This window comes from Gymnogyps californianus, unplaced genomic scaffold (genome assembly GCF_018139145.2).
Source record: "Gymnogyps californianus isolate 813 unplaced genomic scaffold, ASM1813914v2 HiC_scaffold_76, whole genome shotgun sequence".
Taxonomy (NCBI): Eukaryota; Metazoa; Chordata; class Aves; order Accipitriformes; family Cathartidae; genus Gymnogyps; species Gymnogyps californianus.
This window is the reverse complement of record NW_026114469.1, coordinates 77,031-85,821: the sequence shown is the minus strand read 5'-3', so window position 1 is coordinate 85,821 and position 8,791 is coordinate 77,031.

Sequence of the window (8,791 nt, the reverse complement as noted above, 5' to 3'; positions counted from 1 at the left end):
CCATCCCCTCAGGTCCTCTGCGGAGCCCCATGCTCACAGACACACGCGCCCCCGTGCTACCTCCAGCCTACTGGCAAAGGAGCAAATTCAGAGCCTGACCGAAAAGACAAAACACGTCCTTGCCACAGTCGTTTGATTTAGTATCAGACACTGCCGAAACCCTGAACTTGCCCTTGCACCACAACCACCCTCAGCCTGCCCAAAGGCCCCTCCGACCTACAAATCTCCTCCTTCAAGGCCACACTATATTTGCCTCCCACCCCAAAGCCACCTACCCCCCCAGGATTACCCCCGATGTCTCCCTTCAGATCGCCCCCCTGTTTTCCATCCCTAGTCCAACAACCACCCGCCCCCCAAGCCCGCCCTCCACCTCTGGGCAACCCCCCCATACCACCCCAGGGTCCCCAAAAACCCCTTCCTAGCTCCCTCAGAGCCGCTCCCCACACGACCGCTGCGACAGGGCGGCCTCCACCGCCTGCCCGGAGCCGGAGAGGCGGCGGCGGCAGCAGCAGCACCACCACTGCCGCCGCCACCACCCACAGAGAACATATCGGTGAGGAAGGACCCAAGGGTGCGAGCTACCTTCCCAGGACGCCACCGGCGCTCTCCCGCCGAAGCCGCCCTCACAAGGAAGCGCCCGCCGCCTCACGCACTCCGTCCAGCTCCTCCATGACAGACGAGTCCCCACAACGACTAGCCTCCACCACCAGCCCTGCACCCAGGCACAGCGGAACCTACCAAGCATATTCCGGCCGCCGCCAGGCCCAATGAGAAACACGCCTGAGCGCCGCCAGCCACTCGGAGCAGGGCGGGAGGTGGGACTACGCCGCCGCTCAAGCTACGCTGAGAGCGGGGCGGTGCTGGCGGGCGGTGGCGATGCGGTAGCTGTCCGCTAGGGGAGCGGGCGAGCCCCCCCCCGTACCGCCCTCCGCTATAGCGCGGGTGGGCTGGCAGAACGCAGCGGGGAGGAGGTAGGTTTTGGTTAGCTGTGGTGTGTGGGGACCAGGTAGGGGGTTTCCTTTTCCCCAGCCCGTGCCTTATTTTCCTTTCTCTAGAATAAAACAAAGGGCGGAGCAGCGCTACAGCGGAGCGTGCACCGGCGGGGAGGGATGTCGCAGGTGTGAGGGGACAGCGGGGGCGCACGGTACTGGGGGAGGGGCGCTTCCATGGAGAGCAGCAAAACCCCGCAGGGCTGCAGGAGGAAAACCCTCATGGCTGGCCACGTGTGGATCTGCTCAGCAGCTCTGGGCAATAAACCCATCCCTTGCAGAGGGATGCAAAAACTGCCTAGTCCGGAGAAAGAAAAGTGGGTGTTTCCTCCTCAGAAATAGATCGGTTTACTGCTGAATTGAAGGGGGTAATTAGATGCTCCTTCATTTAGTGGGGGAGGTGGCCATGAAGGCCTGCAGCTCGTAGGCAGACCTTCCCTGCCCACCCGTGATGTAGGCCAGGGTAAGGGGCTGGTGTGGGGGCTCCAGTGCCTTGCTGTGCCTGTGGGAAGGGATGGGAGCCCCAATGCCCTTGTCATGAAAATTCGCAACTGGCCGGTGCTGACTGAGGAGAGAGGCCAGGATGCAAAGTATAGAATTACAAGGGTAAATATTTATTCATGCACATGAGATGTTCCAGCCAAATTGGGGCACCCCAAATGTGGTTTTACACAGGGTTCTTATACCCTTCAAACATTCAGGTACAACACGATTTGACTAATCACTAACACACTACCCATTACTAATCACAGTAAAATTTTGCAAAGCAACTATATTTTTGCAGCATTCTTGCTGCTTGTCTATTGATCCAGATGTCCCTGGAGTCAGTCTTGCTATAGTTACTTAGCTATGATGCCAGACGACACTGGGAGGGTTTCAAAGATGTGTTAGAGGGGCTAGGATGCTGGCGTTATCTTGGTTGTCCAGGGGTATCCTTTATCCTTCATGGACAGCTCTAAGCTTCCAAGAAGCAAAGTCCTTATTTCCAGGGCCAGGCTGTCCTTTAGTTTGTTTTACTTAAGCATGAACAATACCAAAGTCTCCAGTAAAATTCCACTACCTCATTACATTACAGTGTATAATGCGAACCAATATATATATATTAACAAAGTTAATACACTTTCATACTATAAAGACTGGTTGATAGAATAGTTAGGGAAGGGAATTTTCATAACAGTCCCTCCTTTTCTTTTGACAATCAGGGTCACATTATATTATCTATTATTTTAGTAGTAAGTCAAGTGCATAAGGTAATACAACACTGCAAATACACATATATAATTACAAAGCAAAATAAGATACCAAATACAACAGCCAAAATCCTTTTAGTTCACAGTCCTATACTTAAGTCTGGGAGCCAAGAGGTTAACCACCCGAATAGATTTAGGGGAGATTCCTGTCTTACTTCATGTAAGACTTTTAAATGAGTTTTATCTTGTTTATATTAGTATAAATTTTCTTGTCTTGATTTACATAAAACCAGCAGCTATTATTCAATAATGCACATATCCCATCCTGTGCTGCTAATAGGTAGTCTAAGGTTAATTGATTCTGTATTACCATTTCTGATAATAATTTGATTTTTTCTGTAGGGCTACAATATTATCTGCAGTTTTATTAATGCACCTAGAATACACTTCTCATCCCAGGTTGAGGGTAAATACTTAAATGCCCTTTCTCCACATATCCGATATTGCCCTGGTAGTTGTGTAAATAGGGTAGTATAATCATCAAATAAATCTTAATCATGTAAACTATTTCATGCAAAAGGGTTAGCATGTGCCAGATCTGGTTGTTTAGGTAAACCAGTAAGGCTCGGATCCAGAGCAATCAGGATCTCATAGGCCCATAGTGGAAACCAAAATTTTACAATTATCTTTAGTTTGATTATGGCTTCCTACAGAATACCAAGTTAATCTATCTGTGAATATACACATTGTTTCGAAGTTTGTAGAGCCCGATAAACTCCATCCCAGAACAAATCTACAGTGTGATGTCTCATTATAATAGGTTTCATGTAAGGGTTTTTTAAACTATTATTAGTAAGAAAAAAGCAAACAGCATATTGTAACAAAGACAATTATCTCTTGATTACACTCTAATTTTAAGTAAGGATATAGTTCACTCCATGTGCAATTCATAAGTATCAAATTACTTTCCACTTTCTTGTCAAATTTTAAGCAAGGTTAGCAAGTCCACAGCCAATCCACTAGCTCTGTGTAAATTCCCAGCCATGGGTAATTTTGTCTCTGCAGTGGTAGATGTTCTCTTGGTGGCAGGAGGGTTTTCTGGTTCCAATTCTAGACTGGTTGCAGCTTTCAGGTGGGAGTGATGGATCCAAGTCGATTTTTCTTCCACCTTTACTGCTGAGAAAGGTTAGCAATACCAAAAATGGTCTCTGCCACCAAGGAGATAAGTTATCCTTTCTTTTGTGTACTTTTACCCAAACGTAGTTTCCTAGATTGAAGGGGTGCAGAGCCCCTTCTAGAGGTACTGGTTGTACTAGCTGTGCCTGGGCCTGATTGTATTTTAATAATTTCTGAACCTTGTTGTGCGATTTGGTATACTACTTATATAGAACTTGCTTAGCATAACTTGCTTAGCATTAGTAGCTAAATTTGCTGAAGCCTTAGGCCACAAGCTGTGAACTTTCACCTAGATATGTTGAACTTTTACCTAGTTAAGTAAAAGAAGGCCCCAGAGCTGGTTCAAGCTGGAAGATAAGGAAGCTACAATTGTCAGCAGAAGCTGCAACCTTAGAGATAAGAAAAGAAACGTCCTGCCTAGAGACAATGAAGGGACCCAATGAAGAACGGGAAGACCCCAGACCTTAATATTACTATTGATCCGAACTGTCACATGAGGGGTGGGGAACTTAAATTGTAAGGGTATAATTGCCCAGGGATTTCTTTGTTCGGGGTCCCTCTTCGGAGGCACCCAGCTCGAGCTGTAGCGCTATTAATAAAAAGAACTTTATAGAAGAATCTATCTTATTCAGCGGAAACCTGGAGTTGAACCCTGTTATGGTGGCTGGCGTGCATAATTTCCATAACAACCTGTAAAATATACTGAGTCACATTTTAATTTCCCACTAATAAACTTACATGAGCAAATACATAAGTTCCGGGGAATTGTATCAGTCTTTGGAATCTAAATATTCATTAAGGCTAAAGGTAGTGCGTGCACGACGTGGTTACTTATTTGGCTGTAGCATAAATTCCTGGCACAAACCAATTCTTCAGCACTGTCTGGGCTAGTGCAGCAGTCCCAAAATGCCCTAGATAGTGATGCATATTTGCTATGGGAATAAGGTGTTGCTTAGGTAAAATAGGAAGGTTTTCCATACCTGCTCTCCATATTCCCTGGGAGTCTTTGGTCGCTTCATACCTCTTCCAAGAGTCAATTTCTTCAGCAGGAACAGTCAAGCATATCTTTTCAGGAGTGGGCAACACCAGGTCAGACCTTCAGACTGCTTGTAAGCCCAGTGGTTCGTACGGCTGTCGTGCTGCAGCTTTAGTGGCAATATCTGTTAGACTATTTCTTATCTCTTCTTTTGTCCTTCCGCCAGTATGGGCTGGCTGATGAATAGCATCAAGTTTCTCTAGCAATTTTATAGCTTTTAACAGTTCAGTAATTTGCGGAGCATTTGATATTTTACTTCCACTAGAAGTTATAAACCCATGCAGCTTCCATAAATGCCCAGTAGCGTGGCATACTCCAAATGCATATCGAGAATCAGTATAAATATTTACAGTTGTCCTGGTTTCGGCTAGGACAGAGTTAATTTTCTTCCTAGTAGCTGGTATAGTGCTGTGTTTTGGATTTAGTAGGAAAATAATGTTGATAACACACTGATGTTTTTAGTTGTTGCTAAGTAGTGTTTATACTAAGTCAAGGATTTTTCAGCTTCTCATGGCCAGCCAGCAAGAAGGCTGGAGGGGCACAAGAAGTTGGGAGGGGACACAGCCAGGACAGCTGACCCAAACTGGCCAAAGGGATATTCCATACCATATGACATCATGCCCAGTATATAAACTGGGGGAGCTGGCTGGGAGGGGGATCGTGGCTCAGGAACTAACTGGGCATCGGTCAACGAGTGGTGAGCAATTGCATTGTGCACCACTTGCTTTGTATAGTTTAATTCTTTTAGTATTACTACTGTCATATTATTATTATCATTATCATTGTTTTTCATTCCTTTCTGTCCTATTAAACTGTCTTTATCTCAACTCACGAGGTTTTTTTTCCTGATTCTCTCCCCCATCCCAGGGGTGGGGGGGGAGTGAGTGAGCGGCTGCGTGGTGCTTGGCTGCCGGCTGGGGTTAAACCACGACAGTCCTTTTTGGCGCCCAACGTGGGGCACGACAGGTTGAGATAACGACAAATCTGACTGGAATGTGTTAGAACAAATTTGTTATAAACATACATTATATTAGTTCAATAGTCGCTGGTCACAATGTTGATGCATTTGCTCTCAAAGTTGGTGCACTTGTTCTTAAAGGTGCGTTATGTAATACCTTACTTGCAGTATATGCTCCTTGTTGTGCTGTTTATCACCCGTGGGAACTGGGCCAGAGTTATCATGTTGTTCTACTTTGTAACACTGGCTTATGATACGATAGAATTGCTGGTCGTGGAACTAATCTGGTATTTGTACTCAGCATTGCCGTCACCTCCGTACTTCGGGAGCCGTCTATCAGAAACTATTAATAATTACACCTTGTACCTTTTCTCCTCAGAGAGCCAAGCCACGGGGGAGACACATTTCTTCACCTTCCCCTTCTCCTCCAGGCAAATTACAGTAGCTCTTGAGAATTTTGAATATCCTTGGGATGTTCAAACCAGCATGTTCCTATTGCTATGTCTCCTGAATGTGTTCCAGGCCTTGTTTAAGGTTAAACAACTGTTTAAGAATACCTTTTGGAAATCTGCCCCGAGGCTTAATAGCCATGGGTGGCATGGCATGTGGGAGAAAATGGGCAGGTATCTAGAGAACTTCTCACCTCCAATGGTTTGGAACTTCACTCCTGAACAACTACAGGACCCTGATAAAGTGATAGACTATCTGAAAGGAAAATGCTGTGGCGATTCCAAAGAGGCTCAACTTACCGCACTGTGCTGGGCCCTGGCCAGTATCTACCAAACACTGCTCGATACTGTGCAGCACCCTCAGGGGGAAGGGAGGGAAAACAGACCGACAGATACTGCGGCTACTCCAACCCCTGCAACAGACGCAGCGGCTACTGCAACCCCAGCGACAGGCAAGGCGGCTACTCCAGCCCCCACAACAGATACTGCGGCTACTCCGACCCCTGCGACAGGCACTGCGGCTACTCCGACCCCTGCGACAGGTGCTGCGGCTACTCCGACCCCTGCGACAGGCGCTGCGGCTGAACCAGAGAACCAACCTGTGCCAGTATCAGTCGCCCCTATACAGAAGAAGAAATATACAAAAAAATCAGTTCACTTAGTGAAGGATGAAGGTGAACCAGGGTCATCACGAGAACAGGAGGAAGAGGCAGAACCAGAGGTAATCACCCGATCTCTATCCCTGAGTGAGCTACGGGATATGCAAAAAGATTTCAGCCTTCGTCCAGGTGAGCACATTATCACCTGGCTGCTCTGATGCTGGGACAATGGGGCTAGTAGCCTGGAATTAGAGGGTAAGGAAGCCAAGCAGCTGGGATCACTTGCTAGGGAAGGTGGCATTGATAAGGCGATTGGAAAAGGGACACAAGCCCTCAGCCTCTGGAGGCGACTCCTGTCAAGTGTGAAGGAAAGGTATCCCTTCAAGGAAGATGTTATATGTCAACCAAGCAAGTGGACTACCATGGAAAGAGGTATTCAGTACCTGAGGGAATTAGCCGTGCTAGAGATGATTTATTATGACCCGGACGGTGCACAATTACCCAGAGATCCAGATGAAGTTCAATGCACATGACCCATGTGGCGGAAGTTTGTACGGAGCGCACTATCATCGTATGCCAACCCATTGGCAGTACTAACTTGGAAAGACGAAGAGGCACCGACAGTGGATGAAATGGCTCGCCAGCTCCGGCAATATGAAGAAAATCTCTCTTCAGCCCTACGAGCCTGTGTCTCGGCTGTGGAAAAACTGTCCGAAAAGTCCGAAGAACTGATCGAACTGATCAAAAAGTCCTACTCCCCACCTGTACAAACCAATATCTCAGCTATTAGGAGTGAGCATTCCTCTGATCAAGAGAGAGAATATAGAAGGTATACACCATGGGGTACCCTGTGGTTTTACCTGCGTGACCACGGAGAGGACATGAGGAAGTGGGATGGAAAACCTACCTTGGTCCTAGATGCACGGGTACGTGAATTGAAAGGAAAAACAACCCGAAAAGGGGATTCTTCCAGGAAAGATGCCGCTCTGGTTTCCAGCCAGAGATTCCCCAGACAGAGTAGAAGGGCTTCTGACCCTCTTGAAGGGACCTCTAAGTCATTTTTACAAGAAGCGAGTAACAAATACTCTGACCAGGATTAGAGGGGCCCTGCCTCCAGCCAGGTGGAGGAAAGGGACAACCGGGTTTACTGGACTGTGTGGATCCGATGGCCTGGCACATCAGACCCACAGGAGTATAAGGCTCTAGTGGACACCGGTGCACAGTGTACCCTAATGCCATCAAGCTATAAAGGGGCAGAACCCATTTGTATTTCTGGTGTGACGGGGGGTCCCAACAGCTAACTGTATTGGAGGCTGAAATAAGCCTAACTGGGAATGAGTGGCAAAAACACCCCATTGTGACTGGCCCAGAGGCCCCATGCATTCTTGGCATAGATTATCTCAGGAGAGGGTATTTCAAGGACCCAAAGGGGTATTGGTGGGCCTTTGGTATAGCTGCCTTGGAGACAGAGGGAATTGAACAGTTGTCCACCTTGCCCGGTCTCTCTGAGGACCCTTCTGTTGTGGGGTTGCTGAGGGTCGAAGAACAACAGGTGCCAATCGCTACCACAAGGGTGCACCGGCGGCAATATCGCACCAACTGAGACTCCCTGATTCCCATCCATAAGCTGATTCATCGACTGGAGAGCCAAGGAGTGATCAGCAGGACTCGCTCACCTTTTAACAGCCCCATATGGCCAGTGTGAAAGTCTAATGGAGAATGGAGACTAACAGTAGACTATCATGGCCTGAATGAAGTCACGCTGCCACTGAGTGCTTCTGTGCCAGACATGCTAGAACTTCAATATGAACTGGAGTCAAAAGCAGCCAAGTGGTACGCCACAAGTGATATCGCTAATGCATTTTTCTCAATCCCTTTGGCAGCAGAGTGCCGGCCACAGTTTGCTTTCACTTGGAGGGGCGTCCAGTACCCCTGGAATCGACTGCCCCAGGGGTGGAAATACAGCCCCACCATTTGCCATGGACTAATCCAGAATGCACTAGAAAAAGGTGGAGCTCCAGAACACCTGCAGTACATTGATGACATCATCATATGGGGCAACACAGCAGAAGAAGTTTTTGAGCAAGGGGAGAAAATAATCCAAATCCTTCTGAAGGCCGGTTTTGCCATAAAACAGAGTAAGGTGAAGGGACCCGCACAGGAGATTCAGTTTTTAGGAATAAAATGGCAAGACGGACGTCGTCATATCCCAATGGATGTGATCAACAAAATAGCAGCTATGTCTCCACCAACTAGTAAACAGGAAACGCAAGCTTTCTTAGGTGTTGTAGGTTTTTGGAGAATGCATATTCCAAATTATAGTCTGATTGTAAGCCCTCTCTATCAAGTGACCCGGAAGAAGAATGATTTTAAATGGGGCCCTGAGCAACAACA